We start from the raw sequence: 23,008 nt of genomic DNA on the forward strand, positions 1-23,008 counted from the left end.
TTCAAGGTATGTTGTATCATATATAAGGCCCTGGCCAACTCTGGTCCTACTTACCTTGCGGACAAATTCATTCCTTACATACCTCGGAGGTCTCACCTACTTGAGGTACCTGGAATTAAAAGGGCCAGACTGGGCAGCAAGTCCCTATCTTATCTGAGCCCCCGCTATTGGAATAAGCTTCCTTTGCAACTGAGACAGTGCATGGACTATCTCCACTTTAGGAAACAGCTCAAGACTTCCCTTCGGGGGTCGATTCTGGCGCTTTGTAAATAGATAAATAAATAAATAAATAAATAAATAGGACATGTACTGGTGTGTGTGACATGTCCTGATAGTGAAATACTGTGTATTTTGTTTTTCTCTATTGAAAGGCTATCTGTCCCATAGGCTAACATGGGACTCACTTTGTAGCATCTCACAAGTATAACTTTGCATTGGGACCAGATAGAGAAATGGAGTTTAGGCTCTCTGAACTCAGAAGTTAATAACACATCTTTTTAGAGCGATAGTTCTTAAATTGTGTGTTTGAAAATTCCACTTTTACAAAATAGGCATTTCCTTAGTTAACTATTCTGTGTGCCTCTGCTGTTTGTGTATTGACTGTCTGGTTTTGGAGTGGCAGGGGCTAGGGCTGTGCGTTCACTGTAGACAGCCACCAAGGGGGGGGGGTTGAGGTGTGTCCTGACTTTCCTGGGTAACTCATAGCTGAGCTGAATAGACTTTGGCTGCATTTAGAGTGGTGGGAGGAGTTTCACTTGCACCTGAATAGGCTGTGTCTCCTTTGCACAATGCTGTCTCCACCTCCTGTGGTCATGCTGCACCAGAGAGGACAGAACTGGTTTGGGCTGGGCTCAGAGACCCTTTCCACAAAGAGAACAAAGACAAAATGGGGTATAAGCAGTGGACCTTAAACCCCAGAGAATTAGATCACTTCTGGACTCAAGAGGAATCTTTTCCAAGGAGAAGAGCTGGAGAGCTGTAGGGAGAAGTACTGACCCTGCTGTGTGATTTGCTGGGTAGGCCTGAGGTGGCTGCTTCTTCCAAGGAAGAGGACAAAGACTGGGACTTTGCTGTGAACCTGCTTGAAGAAGAATATTCAAGGGCTTGTGTCTTCTGGTCTCCTGTTCTGAAGTCTCAGGAACACAAATACTTCACCTCTAGATCCCATTGAACTCCACTTCTGGGAGTTCTGACCTGCCAGTAGGTGCCTATTGCAGTTTTGGGCCTCTGGAGGTTGTTCCTGCTGTTGAGAGCTGGAAGAATCCTAAAAGAAAGCAAGAAAAACAACTTTGATGCCGTCAGCGACGCCGCAACCTGAACCGAGGACAGTGGCACCACTCGTGAAGTGCACAACACACCGCCCCATCTGCACTGCAGCTCCAACACTCTTCCATGCCTGTGTCAAATTCTGTTGAAAGGTTGAAGAGAATCAATATTTATGTTTGTGTCCCTGATCAACAGATAGTGCAAGTTCATCTCTAAAGCTCACCAGAGCAATCTTTGTATTTCACCTGGTACCAAAACCAAATTGAAAGTCAATCAAAATGTAGTTTTGTTCCATTGGGCAATGCATAAGGTGTTCACCAATGGCTTGAGAACCTTCGCTAAGTATAATAAGGTTGATATTGATAACAAATAATCATGTTGGGTTTTCTACCATTTTATGGGCAAATTACTCTTTTATATTTACACTACTATTTATTCAGTGAATTAGGATTTTGAATTTTAGATAACAAGTGTTTGATTTTGCGAACCTAACTTACTCAAGTTAGTTGATGAAATAAGGAACAACAATTTGATACAAATATAAGTCGCGCGAAAGATATATTTGTGAATTCCAACCATTGTAAGAGGGGTTTGTGCAATGTGTATATTGAGTGTCAATAGAAATATGTCTTGAAATGATAAAAAAATAAAACTTACAGTACTCCCACTGGTATGCAAAATGTCTGAACTCAATAAGTTATAACTTTTAAGTTATATCTTTGCGATCTCACTATATGAATAACTGGTCATGAATGGTTTTCTGTAAATGGAAATTTCATCCAAAGGATGAAGCTAAAAAAAGCAGCTTCGATCTCCAGAGCCTGGTGTGTTATATCATTTATTAATGTATGTATGTATTTATGTACGCACTGGTACCTAATTAGAGCAAAGTTAGCAGGAAGTAATAGAACACTGAGATACAGGCAACAGCCCAGTGACATAATTCAAGATAATAAGATAGTTTCCAATGAGGCAGGTTAGATAGCATTATTCTTCCACTGTTGAATACTGGTGAGAAGGACATCCACCAATTTACTCTTTCCATGTATGTTTAAATGTTTCTAAACATTTTAATGCAATCAAGGTTCCAAACCATTACATGGGGTATAGGAGGGTTTGTCATCTAATGTTTTCTACTATGGCTCCAAATAGGAGGTGAGGCTCCACTGCTAGCCTCTCCCAGAGACAACATGGAGGCGCTCTGAAGCAATGTGGTCCCTGATGATTCTCCCCTTTCATAATTGATCTACGAGTATCCTTCACCCATCACACTCTTCCATGCCTGCTGTCACCTGCAGTTATCAGCCTACCCGACGCCAGCGCTCATGCCAACGCCGTCACCGCCAGCGCCTGCATCCCGTTATCGTGGAGCTGATAACTGACGAGGGTGACTTCATGAACTCTTCGACTTCTGATCACCTCATCAGAACCGACACCTCACTGCCAATGCAGCCTAACTTCCCTCGTCCTGGACTCAACACATTGCCTCCTCGCGGACACAATGCCTCTCCTCAGCTGTGGCAACCAGGGATCCAGCCTTGACCTTGGCAATGACACTGTGCATCTTCCATAGACTTCATTTTCTAAGTTGTTGTTGTTTGGGGATCCATGTGACTCCATGCCTGATGCTGCGCACCCTGTGGTTGGCTACGTACTTTGGATTTATGTCTGTCATGACATCATAATAGCCCATGGTGGAACTATTTGTTTCTACAAGTGCTATTCTGCAAGTAACTGTTTTGAGGTGCTATTTTGATATATGTATGTTGGATTTTGTCATTTTGGTCTTATTTGCTTTAGATAAAGATACTTTATTTTTCTAAGCTGGCGTGGTGCCCATTTGTGGTGTTTTGACTCTGTGGCTGTATGTTTTGAGTACAAATACTTTACACATTGCCTTTGGGATAAGACTGTCTGTTTGTGCCAAGCTACGAAGGGGGTGAGCAGGGGTTATCTAAAGTGTATATCCCCCTTACCCGGACTAGAAGCAAGGGTCCCTACTTGGACAAAGGTGCACACCTCTGCCAATTAGAGACCTCCATTTCTGACAGTTTCCAATAAAAAAAATTAAGTTTGGTGGATGGCCACATTAAAAACAATGGCTGCCATACACCAAACATGTTTGTACCTTGAAGGGGACTGCCATGATGGCTGTTTTCTTCAAGGTACAGAGATGACAGCTGGGCCGCTGGTCATCTCAAAATTTGATAGACAGTGTACCGTTAGGATGGAAGAGGTAATGTTCTCTGTCGTCCCAACAGATGTGACTCTGTCTGTCAAAGTCTAAATCAGCCCCTTACCTTTTTAGGTATTTTAGCGAAACTTGTTTTAAGACATCAAGCTTTTGGCAGTCCCTATATTTTCGGAGCACCCCTGGTTTGCCGGATATTTTGATGCGAGTCTGGGTATCGTAAACATACATATCTTAGCCTAAACTGAAGCGAACATGTGAGCCACAGTTATCATCTTGGCATTTTTTGAGAGACAGTGCTGATCTGTGATGTTGCGTTTGATCAGTAGGAACACCTGGTGATGCTGATTTGACAGAAGACAATAAACTGAGGTACATCACACAGTGCTGATGACGGAAATCCAAATACAGTATTTTGTGAGTGACTGTGTCAAATTCTGTTGAAAGGTTGAAGAGGATCAATATTTATGTCTGTGTCCCTGATCAACAGATAGTGCAAGTTCATCTCTAAAGCTCACCAGGGCAATCTTTGTATTTCACCTGGTACCAAAACCAAATTGAAAGTCAATCAAAAGCTAGTTTTGTTCCACTGGGCAATGCATAAGGTGTTCACCAATGGCTTGAGAACCTTCGCTAAGTATAATAAGGTTGATATTGATAAAAAATAATCATGTTGGGTTTTCTACCATTTTATGGGCAAATTACTCTTTTATATTTACACTACTATTTATTCAGTGAATTAGGATTTTGAATTTTAGATAACAATTGTTTGATTTTGTGAACCTAACTTACTCATGTTAGTTGATGAAATAAGGAACAACAATTGGATACAAATATAAGTAGCGCGAAAGATATATTTGTGAATTCCAACCATTGCAAGAGGGTTTTGTGCAATGTGTATATTGAGTGTCAATAGAAATATGTCTTGAAATGATAAAAAAATAAAACTTACAGTACTTCCACTGGTGTGCAAAATGTCTGAACTCAATAAGTTATAACTTTTAAGTGATATCTTTGCGATCTCACTATATGAATAACAGGTCATGAATGGTTTTCTGTAAATGGAAATTTCATCCAAAGGATGAAGCTAAAAAAAACAGCTTCGATCTCCAGAGCCTGGTGTGTTATATCATTTATTAATGTATGTATGTATTTATGTACGCACTGGTACCTAATTAGAGCAAAGTTAGAAGGAAGTAATAGAACACTGAGATACAGGCAACAGCCCAGTGACATAATTCAAGATAATAAGATCGATTACAATGAGGCAGGTTAGATAACATTATTCTTCCACTGTTGAATACTGGTGAGAAGGACATCCACCAATTTACTCTTTCCATGTATGTTTAAATGTTTCTAAACATTTTAATGCAATCAAGGTTCCAAACCATTACATGGGGTATAGGAGGGTTTGTGATCTAATGCTTTCTACTATGGCTCCAAATAGGAGGTGAGGCTCCACTGCTAGCCTCTCCCAGAGACAACAATGGAGGCGCTCTGAAGCAATGTGATCCCTGATGATTCTCCCCTTTCATAATTGTTCTACGAGTATCCCTCACCCATCACCACCAGCATCATCATGACTGTGCCCTGTGAACCACCAGGCACCCAAATCCTAAACACAAGGGAACTGTTAGGAATCAGCAGGGGATCCAAGGTGCTAGAAAGATTAGCAGAACAGCAGTTAGACATTCTGAATTAAGGCGGTTAAATACCAGGCAATATCGACTGGGGCACTTTAAGTAGCTGATAGACTGGGTTAAGGGTGGGACTTCTGGGTCATAACAGGCAATGGCAGCATTTATACTTCAGGCAGACACAAGGAAGATGCCTGACATCTTCGACTTGTATTGGTTCTTCGCTGTTGCTAGAAGTTACGCCACTGTTCCGGTCCCTCATCTTTGTTTTTTCCTCCCTTTCTGGTTCTTTAGTACCCAGACTTCCTTGCCTGATTATCCTGACCTTGATATTTGTATTCTCGTTGGCATACTATTTGGCTTTTCTAATTATGTCTCTTTGATCCTTTGCCTGATTACTCTGATCTTGATCCTTGCATTCTGTTCTGGCTTTGTTATTTCACAGGGGCATCAACTCTCTCTTACCCTGTTTTCCCTGTTATGCTAGCCTTGTTCTTTGGACTCTCTTTTGGCCTTGTTGTCAGGCTGTATTCCTCCTGTTCCTTTCCCTGTTCAGACTAAGACTATCCTGTATCTGTGAATGAATTTGGGGCTTACTAGCTTCACTTCCTCCTGACTTAGATTCACTGCACCTCATATTTCAGAAGCCCATTTCCCCAACATTGCCTTCTTTCTTTTGACTAGGTAGACTGTAAAATATTCCACTATTGCCTGCAGAGAATAGGGTCAGATTGTGCCCAATGATCATATTTCTACTCTGGTCGAAGACAAGATGCCACTAATGTGCTTCAAGTGTCCTACACTTTTCTACTTCACATCCGCATTGGGTTAGCTAGTAGGGTTAGCTAGTAGCATTGCTGATCCTAAATATGCACTCAAAGAATAAAACCTGCATGCACTTCACACAATGACAATAGATTTTAAAAATGAAGCTGTCCAAAATAACGCTGCACTTTAATTGATCAAGCACACAATCTGAATGACTGAAACTTCGATTGTAGACGGGGCCGCCCCGTGTGGAGCATGCTGAGCAGCCTGTGCTTGGACTCCACCTGAGTTAGACAGAGATGGCGGTGAAATGAGGGATGCTGTGAAGGGCAATCCCTATGCCCTGACTTACCGGCTGCCTGACTGGGGTGGGACTCGGTCACCCAGTGTTCTCCTTGTTTCTTTCTGATACTGGAGGCAGAGCCAACCCTCCCGGCGTCACTGAAAGGGCAGCACTCTTCTCCTGCAGTGCGGGATGCTGGGAAGGGTAATCCCTATGCCCTGACTTACTGGCTGCCTGACTGGGGTGGGACTCGGTCCCCCAGTGTTCTCCTTGTTTCCTTCCGGTGCGGGAGGCAGAGCCATCCCTCCCGGTGCCACTGAAAGGGCAGCACTCTTCTCCCGCAGCACGGGACGCTGCGAAGGGCAATCCCTAAGCCCTGATTTACCGGCTGCCTGACTGGGGTGGGACTTGGTACCCCAGTGTTCTCCTTGTTTCCTTCCGGTGTGGGAGGCGGAGTCAGCCCTCCCAGTGCCACTGAAAGTGCAGCACTCTTCTAGAGCAGCGCGGGACGTTGCAAAGGGAAATCCCTTTGCCCTGACTTACTGGCTGCCTGACTGGGGTGGCACTCGGTCCACTAGTGTTCTCCTTGTTTGCTTCCAGTGTGGGAGGGGGAGCCAGCCCTCCCGGTGCCACTGAAAGGGCAGCACTCTTCTCCGGCAGCGTGGGACGCTGCAAAGGGCAATCCCTACGCCCTGACTTACCGGCTGCCTTACAGAGGTGGGACTCGGTCCCCCAGTGTTCTCCTTGTTTCCTTCCGGCATGGGAGGCAGAGCCAGCCATCCCGGCAGCACTGAAAGGGCAGCACTCTTCTATCACAGCACGGGATGCGCGTGGGCTCACCCAGGCCAAGGGCAGGCCCACCTGCGTCCATTCGCGCCGGACAAGGCTGGGTTGGGCCACCCTTCTTTGATCCATAAAAGAGAACAACAGTACGAAAAGCAGCCTTTTTACTATCCAAACTAACAGAGATATCATACTGGGAGCACACCCATAGAAATGGGTAAACGGAAGCTTACGCTTACGTCCACTGGTAGTGGAAAGCCCGTAAGTAACTGTGTCCCAATAGCTAAATATTTGAAAGCGCCATGGGTTTAATAAATAATGAAATTCTTCATGCGGAGGAGCGTCTTGACGCTACTAAAACAGCATTAAATGCAGCTTTACAAGAAACCTGGGCTGATATAGTGGCAATTGAGACTGGCCTGAGCATACCGTATACCGACAAGAACAGGGGGAATAGCGCACTGAGTCTTGAACCCATAAAAGAAGGTCCATGTGACTCACCTCTACCACTGGAGATATCTGTTTTGTCAAAAGGTACTGATTTTGTTTCTCCCCTGCCAAAAAGTGCAATCAACAGCCTACAATATCAGTAACTATACTTTCAACCCAGTTAACAAAAACTGAACAAAAAAAAAGGGAAAAAGCCTACTGCTGGGGCGGGGGGGGGGGGGGGCAGGGGAGGCACCAACAATTAACTATACTCAAGACCTTGAAACTCTTTTTAAACAACGACACGGGAAAATTGATAATATCAAAAGGAGATTAATGACTGACATCAAATCAGTTAAAAAAGATGTAACTCAATTAACAAAATTGATCACAGATTTATTGCATTCTCAAAAACCCCTTTGTGCAACGTCTAGCAGAGCCCCGGATATTAAAACCATCAAAGGGCATTGTTTACTCGCGACAACTAACAAAATCCATTCAACGACTCCACCTCAAATAATAGAGGTTTCTGCCACACAACCCAGCCATCACAGTTTACCTAATAGATGTAACTCAATTAACAAAATTGATCACAGATTTATTGCATTCTCAAAAACCCCTTTGTGCAACGTCTGGCAGAGCCCCGGATATTAAGACCATCGAAGGGCATTGTTTACTCGCGACAACTAACAAAATCCATTCAACGACTCCACCTCAAATAAAAGAGGTTTCTGCCACACAACCCAGCCATCACAATTTACCTAATATGCATGTAGCAGGAACGATACCTGATGGCAATATTTGTGGGACTGAATTCACCATGAACTGTAGGCCATCAAAGACCTGCAAGGACTATTTACATCTACCATTTTTGGCTACCCCTTATATAATTGTCCTAAAAATGTCCCGAAGTTGGTAAATAAGACTACAGAGTCCTGGGGGACCCTGAAGAACAAGGTCGTACATTAGCTCACTAAAAATACTGATTGTGGTACAAATTTAATTTTTTCTGAATATAATCATGATGAGGTGAGTAAATTGGGTTGGTAATATGAGGAAGTGGTGTCAAGGGGACTGCATTGTTGTAACTTTCCATTGCCCCGGGGTTGAAGGGCACTAATTGACTAACATTCTGGTAAATATGTAAGATCACTGAATCATGTTAATGATAACATTACTGCTGTCCCACTAGGATATTTTTATAAACCCGCAAATGAGCAACTAGCTCATAATAGTAAAAAAACCCGCTTGTATAGACCTTAATACAACACTACCTTTGTCTGATAGAATTTAACCCCTAAGAGATTGTAGCAAGCTCGATTGACTGCCAGAGGATGTAGAGTGGTCGGCAGGTACCAATCACACAACTTTATCTTCTAGTAATCTTACTACCAATAATAATAATCCAAGCCAACAGCTACCACACGGAATCTTGACCATTACATCATGGAATGTAACTGGGGTGAGAAACAAGCTAAATGATAAAAAATGGTTTAAGGTGATCAAAAATTGTTCATTAATTCTTCTACAAGAAACCTGGCACACTGAACCTTTTTATATCTATGGTTTTAAAACGGTTTTTACTCCAGCTATCCCCTCAAAGACAGGGAGAGCCAAAGGAGGCCTGGCAGCACTGGCCTCGGTAACATCACCACTGATCCTATAGAAAGCTTACACTAATTTGCAGTTTTTCCAATTTTTTGCTTTTGTACCACAGGAAAACAGTGTACACTAACGATTAACTTTTATAATAATATATTTGACAGCACTAGACACAAGGGAATCATGTCTTTAGAGGAGGAATTAGATACTTTCTTAAAAGACATAAGGGGAGACTATCTGCTCATTTGGGCAGGTGATTTTAATAGTGAGAAATGTAAAGTCTTTAATGGGGAACACTGTGGTCATAGAGATGAACATGGTGATTCTTGTTCCCACTTCCCCCATAATTCATATGGCGATGCAATTAACAGCGTAATGTATAAACATAACCTTGAACTTATGGAGCAAGTTGGGAAAAAGGGTCAAGCTATTATTCAAAACTATGAAGGAGCTAGATACTCATCGAACATTGACCAAGTTTTAATATCTTGAAATGGCAGAGGCCTAGTTGAAAATTTTTAAGTAACGATAAGCCCGTTGAGTGACCACCACCCACTATTCCTGGTGCTGAGGTTAAGTTCGATGCACCAGGAAAAGGTGTGCTTAGCCGCTGATATTATAACCCAAGGAGAAAATGGCATTTCCATAAAATGATCATGTGTTAACCCCTCAACATTCATGGATAATATAATCCAAAGAAAAGATAAAAATATTTGCTTGCCTTCAAACTCACATATCATAACAGCACTTTGTAATATTGCGGCTGCAATTGCAGTAGCCTTAAAATTAAAAAATAAGAAACATGCTCATCGACAACCCAGATGGTTTGATCAACAGTGTTCTAAATTAAATAAGAGCTAAAAGAAGCATTAAAAGCTATAGCCAGGGATAGGGAACAGGTGCATACTCTACGAAAATCCTATAAGCAAACATTAAATATAAGGAAAGTAGAGAATCAGGAATTAGCATGGGAAAAGTTGGTGCAGGCGGCAGAGACATGGGATACAACCCTATTTTGGAAGACATTAAATCATCCCTTCTTCAAAGAACTGTCAGCCACCAAGATTGAGACCTTAGTACCACCCTCAGATTGGTTAATACATTTTGAACATAGATTTAATCCCAATAAAGAGGATCCCTAATCCCTGATAACAGTAATTTCATAACTGTTGATTCCCCCCAATTTGGTTCCTATCCCCTTAGACAAAATCAAAACCGCCTTAGATAAAAGTGCAAATAGTAAGGCGCCTGGCCCCAATGGGGTACCCATTGAAATCTTTAAGACCAACATAGACTTATGGTCCCCAATTTTATTAAGAGTCTGTAAAGCTACTGCTGGAGGTATACTGCATACAACCTGGGTGGAAAGCTTGATAGTCTCAATCTTCAAGAAGGGAGGTAGAGGGGACGCAAAATGCCCTATATCCCTACTTGACTCAACATCAAAATTGATGGGAAGAATACTTTTAGAGAGATGAGAAATTGGGTAAGAGAAAACAATGTTCTTACAGAGACCCAACCTGGATTTAGAAGGGGTATACGGAGTATTGAGCAGAGCTTCAACCTCAAATTGTTGTTTGGGAAATATACTCTTGCTAAAAAAGGCCAACTACACCTTTGTTTTGTAGATCTTACAAGTGAATTTGATTTAGTCAATCATGCAAAATTATGGCAGTCCTTAATAGGGATGGGTGCCCCAAATGATATTATAATTTACTTATCACAAATGTATGCCCTTCTAATCTCAAAAGTTCGATATGGTACTAAAGGAGAAGGTACCCTTCGTATTAGAGTTACTCGTGGCATAAGGCAAGGTTATGTTCTTGCACCACCTTTATTCTCTCTTTATTTTAATAATGTCAACATATCCTTTCAAAACTTGAGTACTGACGCCCCTAGAGTTGTCAATCATGTCACACCAGTCCTTATGTATGCGACGATGCAGTCCTGCTATCTAGGACAGCAAATGGGCTCCAATGTTCAATTGAAAATTTTGCACAAATCATGAATGAAAAAGATTTAATACTTAACCTTAAGAAAACTTTCACAATGACATGTGGAAAAGGGAAAATAAAAAGCAGAAATCACCATGTTGAAGGCGGGCATATTGAAAAAACATCCTCTTTTTCATACTTGGGATTTCTTTTTACATGGAAAGGACACTGGGGCGCACATATCGATCTTTGCAAATTGAAATTCATTCGATCATTTGTAGCAATCTTCTAATTTAAAAAAAAATGGGGAACAAACCAATCAGGGAAATCCTGACCCTATAAAGGAGCAAGTGCATTACAGCAACCTGTTATGGTGTGGCACTTTGGGGGATGATAAATCATACTTTACTACATACTCAGGAAAATGTATTCTTAAGGAGGTGTTTAGCAGTCCCCAATTCAACCTCCTCATATATAGCCCACAAGGAATTGTCAGTATATTAGTGACTACATTAGTACAGCAGCCCTTGCGCTTTGGTATGGGATTTGAACGAAGGAGGGGACTAAATTTACGCAGGATATATAATGGATTGCCTTGCTCTTGACCATTGCAAAAATATCCCTTGGCTGCAGTACATTTATAAACATTTAACTGAGTGTAAGGTGGATGTCGATTTTAAAGACCCCAAACGTATCCAGAAGTATAGTAAAAAGGACCTAAAAATGATGCTTGCAGGAAGCAAAGAATTTTTAAGAGATATAGTAACAAGCTCTAAACAGACGATTAAAACATATGGCGAAGGTCCACTTTCACTGGGTATCCAACAATACCTACTGTTGACAAGTAATTTACAACACAGGTTTTACCTAGAAGGTTACAGTTGGGTACCCTTCATTATCCGATTGCATTTCCTACTATGGGCAAGTGGAACCAAAACCTCACAAATTGCCCTTGTGATGGAAGTCACCACAGTCGACATTGCACTTTATACTTCTTTGTAACTTTTATAGAGATATTAGGAAGCATGTTTTACGATCTTTATTTATCGATAGTAAATTGTATTTTTATAAACCCTCTTTAAATTACATCTGTAGTCTAGAAAATGAAAAAGTTTGTAATGCAGTAAATGTCTTTATACAAATAGTGATTAAAAGAAGAAAAGATAACTCCCACCTGGAGGCCCTAACATATGAAAAAATATAGGTCTTTCAGTACAGATCGACGTATTGTTATTACATATTTTAAAAATTGGTTCTTTTTTAATATCTTCAAAACATCTGAATAATTTTTAATGATCTCCTTCAAGACTTGTATGTAATTATATATTGTATTTTACCTTGTGTACTGTATAAACAAATATTATGATATATATATATATATATATATATATATATATATATATATATATATATATATATAAATTCACTGAAAAAACCATAGGTTTCACACACGTTATAGTTAGCGGACATTTCACTCATAAAAAACCAATGAAATTCCCCCGTTATAGTTAGTGCAGGCAACTATAACTCACGCGACCGCAATCCTCTGCTGATGACATATGTGTCTTTATGAAAAAAAAATATTTGCAATATATGTATAGCTAAAATTTAATGGAAGAAGACATGGGCAAATAAGTGTCTAAATACAGTATTAGCATCAGCAGAGGATTGCGGTCGCGTGAGTTATAGTTGCCTGCACTAACTATAACGGGGGAATTTCATTGGTTTTTTATGAGTGAAATGTCCGCTAACTATAACGTGTGTGAAACCTATGGTTTTTTCAGTGAATTTGCAAGGTTTTTTAAATGCTAATTCCTAACTATAACGTGTGTGAAACCTATGGTTTTTTCAGTGAGTTTGTACGGTTTTTTAAATGCTAAGTTACTTTACGCCGTTCGTGGCGTGCGCGCCCACTTCACGCAGTTCGTTCCGTGCGCGCACGGTGCGCAAAGCGCACCGTGCGCGCACAGTGGGCCCACTTTACGCAGTTAGTGCCGTGCACGCACGGTGGGCACGCGGTTCGCTACGTGCACCGCGTGCCCACGTTACGCTGGATGGGCCATGTACGCACGATGCGCTTCGCGCACCGTCCGCACACGGAGGACATATTATGCGCTTCGTTGTGAAAGGTTATCGATTAAATGTTCAAAATATATTATGTGGCATGCACAAAAGGTGCCCTCCGCGCACCTTTTGCACACGGGGGGGGGGGAAATTGAGGATATTTTTTTTTTTTAATTCTTTTTTTCCGTACGCGTACGGTAAGCGCAATCGGCGTTTTTTTTTTTTTTAAAAATGAATTTTTGCCCTTGAGGGTTCGTTTGGGACACCCTAACCAAGGCTAGGTGGTTAGGAGCTGTCTAGCCTGCCCCTTTTCCTAATATACAACTTTGTTTTTCCTCCCCCACCTCAGAGTGCGAGAGAGAAAATGGCGGCCGCCATTTCCTGGTTTCGACCGATTCGAATGTTGACTAAGATCTAACAGCCAATCCGAATCGCGCTCGCGCACGGCACCATACGCGTACGGTAAGCTTACCGTAAGCGCACGGTAAGCGCACGGTAAGCTGCCACAGATATATATATTGATTTAAATGCTATTTTCTCAGGAACTACTGAACAGATTTACACCAGACCTACAAAAGGCACTTCCTTGACCTGTAGACTACCTCTCTGCCAAATTTCTAGTAACTCTGTTCAGCCGTTCGGGCTGTAGCTGTGTCTAAAGGTCCTATGGAAAAATGCACGGGGAAAACGTGTTTTGGGACCCCCCTTTTTTCTCAGCCCCCGCTTGACGAATCCCCCCGAGACTTTCAGGGTAGGAGCGGAGCGTAGCGCCCCGTTAGTTTTGAAAATTTCGCGAGGATTCGTCGACTGGCGCCAAAGTTATTCCAAATAGAATGTTGCGGATTTCCTATGGAAACAGGGTCCTAACTATAACTATCTACTGGTGACCGCCAGTAGATAATATATATATATATATATATATATATATATATATATATATGGCTCCAACTGCACCTGGGACCAGCGCACTCACGGACGGGTGCTTTGTAGCGCCGAGGTGCAACCGCGCTAAAATATTCGCTCACTCCTTTTTCACTATCCGGTTTAAGGAAAGCACTCGCAGGGGTTATCTTTCGTATTCTTTATTCAGACCGCTTTAAAACATGAAGCGTTTCGGCTTGCGCCTTAATCTGATGTTTTTAGATTTCGCGCCGAGAAACGAACGACATTTTAACAAAGCGTCAATGGTCACGTGATACATCAACGTATGGAGAGCAAAAAAGGACCACCATAAGTCCATAAACAAGCGCCATATTGGAGTGAATAAACCTCCATTGGAACATCATAAAGCAACAATCCAGCTGAATAATTAACAGCATACAGTATATATGTTTAACACAAATGTGTGAACCATATCATGCATAAAATAACATCAACTGTAGTTTGTTGCTAATAAACACAATCATGCCGTGTATCGGCTGTAAATCGTAGGTGGTATTCTTATTACGCCGTGTATCGGCTTTTATCAGAGTCTCTCCATATATAATTCTACACCAAACAACGTATAAAAAAAGGTTACCTTAAGGAGTACATAAAACTGAATTCAACATAATTTTACAGAAACACATTAGTACACAAAAGACTTTAAGAATGAGAAAGACTAATCTCCTAGATGCACTGCTAATTCTTCCCCTACATTCATCCCTTGGGGTATCTTCGTGCCTAGGTCTATAATATATCTCGATTCCAGTCTACGTAACTGTTTAATCCTGTCCCCTCCCCTGATGTTCAAGGGGATCTGATCTAGCCCATAGAAACGCAGCAGCTCCCTGTTGCTATCATGTTTGTCAGCAAAATGTCTTGCCACAGAATAGGTGGCATCATTTTTCGCTATCGCTCTCATGTGCTCCAAGATTCTTACTTTAACTGGATGGATAGTGCTGCCGATATAACGCAGACCACATGGGAATTCCAGGCAGTACACTACATAGGCGCTGCTGCATGTCAGAAACTTAGTTATGGCTTTAGGCTTCTTAAGGCCAATGACCATATACGTGAATGTTCTTCTACTGTTCACACAAGCCTTACATTTCCCACAAGGGAAGAAACCCCTAAGCTCCCTTAAGGTCCCCCCCTTGGGAAGTTTCGGACAAAATTGGCTTTGGACAAGACTGTCTTTTAAAGATCTAGCCTTTCTGAAGGTTAGTAAAGGGTTAGGTGGGATATCTAAACCAATGACACTATCTGTTTTCAAAATGTGCCAATTTTTTCTCATAATTGTTCTTAATTCGTTGGCATCACTCGAAAAAGTAGTGATCATTCTGAATTTATTCAATCCCATTCCTTCCTTGCTAGCTTTCTCCTTGGTAAAAAGGTCTTCTCTAGATACATGTCTAACCTTGTTAAGGGTTATATCCATAAGATCCCTATTGTAACCCCTAATCAGTAATCTGGAGACACTGGCTTGTGCGGCTTTTTCAAAGTCCACTTCCCTAGTGCTATTCCGTTTGAGTCTTAAAAATTCCCCATATGGGATACTCTTGACTAGTCCTGGTGGGTGGTTACTTGCCGCATGTAATAGGGAGTTCCCGGCCGTGGGTTTGCGATACAGTGACATATTTATGTTGTTATCGTCAATGCTTACTTTAAGATCCAAAAAATTTATGGTTTTAGAGCTGATTTCCCCACTAAACTCCAAATTCACTGTGTTCCTGTTTAAATCATCAATGAAATCTTTGGCTGATTGCTCTGATCCATTCCAGATTATACAAAGATCGTCTATATAACGATACCAGGAGATCACCCTTTCTATATTGGTACCGTTGGGTCCTTTGGGCACCTGCTCCTCCCACCAGCCCACGAATAAATTCGCGTAGCTGGGAGCGAAGCAGGTGCCCATCGCCGTACCTGAGATCTGACGGTAAAAGTCCTCACCAAAGACAAAGATATTATTTTTCAAACAGAACTCTGTGAATTGAAGAATCATTTCATTATGTGCTGTAAATTTTAATGGCTTCTTTTTCAAAAAGTGAGCTACTGCTTCAAGGCCATGTTCATGCTGGATCCGAGTATATAAACTTGTTATATCTAATACAATTAATTTGTATTGTGGGTTCCATTGTTGTTTTTCCAAAAACAAGGAGGGGCGGTTGGAGCAGGAGGCTCAAACGCTGCAACCAGATCAACCCGCAACAGGAAGGGGAAGAAGTGGATGTAGACAATTTAACGATCATTAATTTGACTCCTAAAACTCTAACGGACACAGAACAACAGGTATTAAAATTGGGTCTTACCTTTTGCCCCACCAGCAGATGGGAATATGCCCAAACCCGTCTAGACTTATTTAAATTAACTCGCAAGTTGAAACTTCACAAATACTTCAAATCCAAACCGAACTTTCTCAAACAAAGAAGACACCAAACCAAAATACGAACAACGGATGCATTAACTGGGGAGGATCTAGCGGCCCTAGAGGTTATGGAATCACTGAGAGAGGAAAATCAAGTCGACAATACTCTGGGAAAAGGTGATCAATTACAGAGAACATTACAACTAGGATTTGACCAAGAAAAAGACACAAGTGGTTTCAAACCGACCTCACAATTTTTACCACAACTACCCCCGGATGCAATTGATGTCTTCGCTGAGGCAGTTAAGAAAGACCTTATACGGTTACGCAACAAACAACCTGGTTTGAAAAACATTCAAAATGTAACCAAGGAACAACGAGAAGCTATTATGAGTCTGAGTGAGGATAGCACGATCATCTGCAAACCCTCGGACAAAGGGGGCAATATAGTCCTACAAACCAGAGAAAACTATCAAATCGAAGCAGTAAGGCGACTATCTGATTTAAGCTGCTATCAGAAAGTCTCCAAAGAAACATACTTGGACAGCATACAAAGATACCACGATATGATCAAGATGTGGTTGGACAAATCTATGCTCGACATGGAAGAATACCTATTTCTCCGATGTCTGAATCCAGTGGTACCTACCTTCTATCACATCCCCAAGATACACAAAAACAGTACACAACCACCAGGGAGACCTATTGTTTCCTCACAAGGTGGACTCACGGAACATTTGTCAACTTTTATTGATTTTTTCCTTTTTCCTTTGGTAAAGACACTACCTGCATACATTAAAGATTCACGGGACTTCCTCATGCACATGGAAAAACAACAATGGAACCCACATGTGTTGGCTGAAACATGTTGACAAATTTCACCAGCACCACGGTCTAAATAATTGTTGACTGCTGGTGTACCATCATTTTAACTCTAGCCAAGGACGTATTATGAATAAAGCTGAGCTTTAGGCTCTTGAGCTAGTTTTAGGCTCTTGAGCTAGTTTTAATCTCACTTACACTCAAATTTATAAAATTATAAATATCAAAAATATTTTCTTTTGCGCTGCGCCCTCACTCATACCACTAGCTCGCCATTGTGGATTTAGTACATCCCATTATTTTGACCAACAAAACATCCTTGAGCTCCTCCCTCATAGAGAGAGAGTTGTCGCCCCCAGAGGAACTAGGGGTTTCCTCTGGGATGGAGAATCCCAATGATGAAGCATGTCACCTCTGGTGAGTGAGGGATTTCGTACTTTTAAGGGATATGCCCTTTGTTGTCGTTAGGTGGTGTTTCACTTTTATATTTGGAATCATTTGATCCATTATTGTTGTAGCAGCTTCCCACACTTTCTAAACTTTTGATAAGACCCCAGGGTTTCACTTGGTTTTTGATTCAGTTTTTTGGGGGAACAAACCCTGTGTGGTCTTTATAAATATTTGCCCTCAGACCCTCTGGTTGTCAAACCATTACTTGTATTCGGTTGCACTCATACACAGAAACTGCTGCTGATTAACACCTGAAATGTATTCACCTCCATTAGGTCACATGATAAAGCAAAGCATTGTGGTAGCAGTAGTTTCACAAATGTGCCATCTCAATGTCAATCGTGCACACACTTGTAAATATATTTGCAATACCGTCCTCAATAAAAATGTATCTCCAGCCATTAGTGGGCTCTTTTCAAAGTGTTCATTTCCGTTGCTTAAATGTGAAAGCCAACTGTTGGTCCGAACGGGGCCTCATATTCACAAAGCTCCCGGTCAGCGTATAATAGCACGGTGGTGCATCCTCACGGCTGGACCGCCGTGCATATCATATAACTGTTCACAAGTGCCCAAAAGCTTTAGGGTGCACTCACCAACTCATATGGCAGCAGCGTAATGAAACATCCTTGAAGCTCCTGATAGATGTGCCTTACGCGTTTCAAACTAAAAGTTCTTGTTCACAGGCAGGGCGGTTGCACTCATACACAGAAACTGCTGCTGATTAACACCTGAAATGTATTCACCTCCATTAGGTCACATGATAAAGCAAAGCATTGTGGTAGCAGTAGTTTCACAAATGGCTTTGTGAATATGAGGCCCCGTTCGGACCAACAGTTGAGATGGCACATTTGTGAAACTACTGCTACCACAATGCTTTGCTTTATCATGTGACCTAATGGAGGTGAATAAATTTCAGGTGTTAATCAGCAGCAGTTTCTGTGTATGAGTGCAACCGCCCTTCCTGTGAACAAGAACTTTGAGTTTGAAACGCGTAAGGCACATCTATCAGGAGCTTCAAGGATGTTTCATTACGCTGCTGCCGTATGAGTTGGTGAGTGCACCCTAAAGCTTTTGGGCACTTGTGAACAGTTATATGATATGCACGGCGGTCCAGCCGTGAGGATGCACCACCGCGCTATTATACGCGGACCGGGGGCTTTGTGAATATGAGGCCCCGTTCGGACCGACAGTTGGCTTTCACATTTAAGCAACGGAAATGAACACTTTGAAAAGAGCCCACTAATGGCTGGAGATACATTTTTATTGAGGACGGTATTGCAAATATATTTACAAATGTGTGCCCGATTGACATTGAGATGGTACATTTGTGAAACTACTGCTACCACAATGCTTTGCTTTATCATATGACCTAATGGAGGTGAATACATTTCAGGTGTTAATCAGCAGCAGTTTCTGTGTATGAGTGCAACCGCCCTGCCTGTGAACAAGAACTTTGAGTTTGAAACGCGTAAGGCACATCTATCAGGAGCTTCAAGGATGTTTCATTACGCTGCTGCCGTATGAGTTGGTGAGTGCACCTTAAAGCTTTTAGGCACTTGTGAACAGTTATATGATATGCACGGCAGTCCAGCCGTGAGGATGCACCACCGCGCTATTATACGCGGACCGGGGGCTTTGTGAATATGAGGCCCCGTTCGGACCAACAGTTGGCTTTCACATTTAAGCAACGGAAATGAACACTTTGAAAAGAGCCCACTAATGGCTGGAGATAAATTTTTATTGAGGACGGTATTGCAAATATATTTACAAGTGTGTGCACGATTGACATTGAGATGGCACATTTGTGAAACTACTGCTACCACAATGCTTTGCTTTATCATGTGACCTAATGGAGGTGAATAAATTTCAGGTGTTAATCAGCAACAGTTTCTGTGTATGAGTGCAACCGCCCTGCCTGTGAACAAGAACTTTGAGTTTGAAACGCGTAAGGCACATCTATCAGGAGCTTCAAGGATGTTTCATTACGCTGCTGCCGTATGAGTTGGTGAGTGCACCCTAAAGCTTTGGGCACTTGTGAACAGTTATATGATATGCACGGCGGTCCAGCCGTGAGGATGCACCACTGCGCTATTATACGCGGACCGGGGGCTTTGTGAATATGAGGCCCCGTTCGGACCAACAGTTGGCTTTCACATTTAAGCAACGGAAATGAACACTTTGAAAAGAGCCCACTAATGGCTGGAGATACATTTTTATTGAGGACGGTATTGCAAATATATTTACAAGTGTGTACACGATTGACATTGAGATGGCACATTTGTGAAACTACTGCTACCACAATGCTTTGCTTTATCATGTGACCTAATGGAGGTGAATTCATTTTCAGGTGTTAATCAGCAGCAGTTTCTGTGTATGAGTGCAACCGCCCTGCCTGTGAACAAGAACTTTGAGTTTGAAACGCGTAAGGCACATCTATCAGGAGCTTCAAGGATGTTTCATTACGCTGCTGCCGTATGAGTTGGTGAGTGCACCCTAAAGCTTTTGGGCACTTGTGAACAGTTATATATATATATATATATATATATATATATATATGGACGAATCCGCAGCTTGCTCGCCTTTGTCAGCTACACACGGACACGGACCACATATATATATCTTTATCAGTTGCCCTCTATGTTGTGCACATTACACGTGAACAAGGCTGTTTTCAGTCGAAACGCGTTGTGTATTAAACTTTTGGATCATTTACTGGTGACCTGCTTATTGCCCTGGGAGCGTACATTATTGGATTGTGTCTGGAATATATATATATATATATATATATATATATTATATATATATATTCCAAACACAATCTACACCCGGAACTGTGGAGAAACAAATTACGAGGAAAATAAACCGCTGCATTTTCTAGGGACTAATAAGGATACAGCACAGCAAAAAACGACAAGCATATGTATACAGTAATATAAGGAGGGATGTTTAAGATTCTTCCTTTAAATGTATTGACAATTCTTCATCAATATTCATACCTCCTGGGCTCTTAGTCTGAAAATCTATGCTATATCTTGATTCTTGTTGCCTGAGTACGAGCACTCTATCACCCCCGCTGGGATTTTGGGGGATTTTTTCGAGAATCAAAAAAATTAAATCAGCTTCATTAGAGAAATGTCTGTCGTAGAAGTGGCATGCCACAGGATATTTAGGGTCATTATTGGTGATGGCTCTAAGATGTTCTAGTATCCTTTTCTTTACTGAGCAGGTAGAGCTCCCTATGTACCATAGCTTACACGTGCATTCGATGGCATAAATTACAAAATTTGTGCTACATGTAAGGAATTTAGTGGTTAAAAGTGATATCACTAACTACTCTGTTACTGCCAGCCATGACCTTTTAGGGTTTTTTCCCTGCGGCCATTGCAAGGCGTGTAGACACAGTAAGTTTAGGGGAGTCCTAGAATACAGAGGTGTGACAAAAAAGATTACGCAATTCCTTACATGTAGCACACATTTTGTAATTTATGCCATCGAATGCACGGCGCAAAAGATATAGGCAAATCAAAAAACCCCAAAAATGTCCTTGCCACCTTAAACCCTAACAAATCGCTTGCCACCCAAAGACCCATACCCACCGTAAACCCTAAAAATTCCCTTGCCACCTAAAAACACATACAAACACTAAATCCTAAGCATTCCTTTGCCACTCTACCCCAGACAAATCCCTTACCATCCAAAAACCCATACCCAACCTAACCTTAAAAAAATCCCTGGCCACCCAAAAACCAATACCCACCCTAAACCCTAGAAATTCACTTGCCACCCAAAAACCCATACCCAAGTTAAACCCGAAAAAATACCTTACCACCCAAACACACCCAACCACCCTAAACCCTAAAAATTCACTTTCCACCCAAAAACCCATACCCAACTTAAACTCTAAAAATTCCCTTGCCACCCAAAAACCCATACACACGCTAAACCTTAAAAGATTACATTTTTTTGTGAATCTATTTTTATTGAGTTTTCATATGAACGCAGCATAATGATTACAGACATATGCACTGTCGGGCATTACAGTTGGTACAAATCACGCCACATATATATGTTTGCATAGTATCAGTACATGTCTCGTAGCAACTTAGAGAATCTGGAATAAAAGAGTCAATAGGAACATTTCCAATGTGTCACCAATATATAGGTAAGGGAAGGGGGAGTGGGAGAAGGGAAAAGGGGACATAAGAGTTTGGCAGTCCAGATACATTTCTCAGTCTTAAGTGCCCAATGGAACTTGGGTACTAGTTCATGCTTGCCTTAGCATGTGTGCGCATATGTGACCATGTAGGGTCTTTGGTTGCATTAGCGCTCGTGCACAGATAAGTGACAATAAAAGATTCACAGTTAACTACACAAGAAATGCATGCAACAAAGCATAGAACATATAGAACATATGACCCGCAACCCCAATGCATTTGCATGGACAGTGGCATATGAGGACCATGTAATTCACAATTGTCAACTGCTCCCCCGTTTCCTAGATGTGCATACAGATGTTGTGTCAACTAGTATGTGCATATTGCAAAGAGAGTGGCGTGGTGTATACGCTGCGTCAACCAGTGTATGTATTAATGGTCTACAGCTTGGGCGTCGGACGGATCTATTGGTGGTGTATCTGCATTATATTGTAACTCGATATATATGGTGTCCCAGTATGTGGCGATAGGGATCTTACATAGCCCCAGGTTTTCTTCGTGTTTAATAGTGAAGCTTTCCGCTTTGGCCCATGCAAGCATGGAATTACACCAAGTGCATATGTGAGGAGGGTCAGGTGCTTTCAACCTTCTACTGATCAGCCTCTTGGCCACTATTAATCCCAGATCTAGGAACCTGGATGTGACTTTCGTGGTGGGTGTCCTACCGAACTTGTGTAATAAACATGCAGTTTTATCAATGTTGGACGAACCCAAAGATGTTTGATACGATCACTGTCAGACAGTGCTTTGGAACCCACTAGGTAAGTTAAAAGACCCCTCACACACCAACCTAGTTGGTGTCATGCTTCATCATTGGGGTCCCAACCGGGTGGCCGAATGCCCCCCGGTTGTGCTACAACGCCTGACTACAGCGGAGCTGGTGTGGTGCAAGAGTGTGATGTCGTGAAGGTTTAAAAATATCTCTGAGAGTCCTTGCCGTCGGAAGTTTATTGCTGGCGGCTCAGGATATACTAAAAACAGGATATGTGATGCAACTACGAAAGAAATTATTTTCTAATAGTTGTTAGTGTTGTAGGTCTACATGTTTCAGCCCTCATGGAGATGTATGGAGCTTTCGTCAGGACCAGTGAGTGGAGTGAGTGGCAAAATGAAGGGTGCCACGTGATAAGTGAAAAAATTAAAAAGGTTGATTACCTACACACTCGCTAAGGTGTGTGGACACGGTGTCTGCGAACTTGCGGACACCGCAGCGGAAAAAGACCTGTGGGAGGAAAAAGACAGCACAAGAACATGTATAACAATGACACATGGTGCC

The sequence above is a fragment of the Triturus cristatus genome, chromosome 6 (assembly GCF_964204655.1).
Source record: "Triturus cristatus chromosome 6, aTriCri1.1, whole genome shotgun sequence".
In the NCBI taxonomy this organism is placed as follows: domain Eukaryota; kingdom Metazoa; phylum Chordata; class Amphibia; order Caudata; family Salamandridae; genus Triturus; species Triturus cristatus.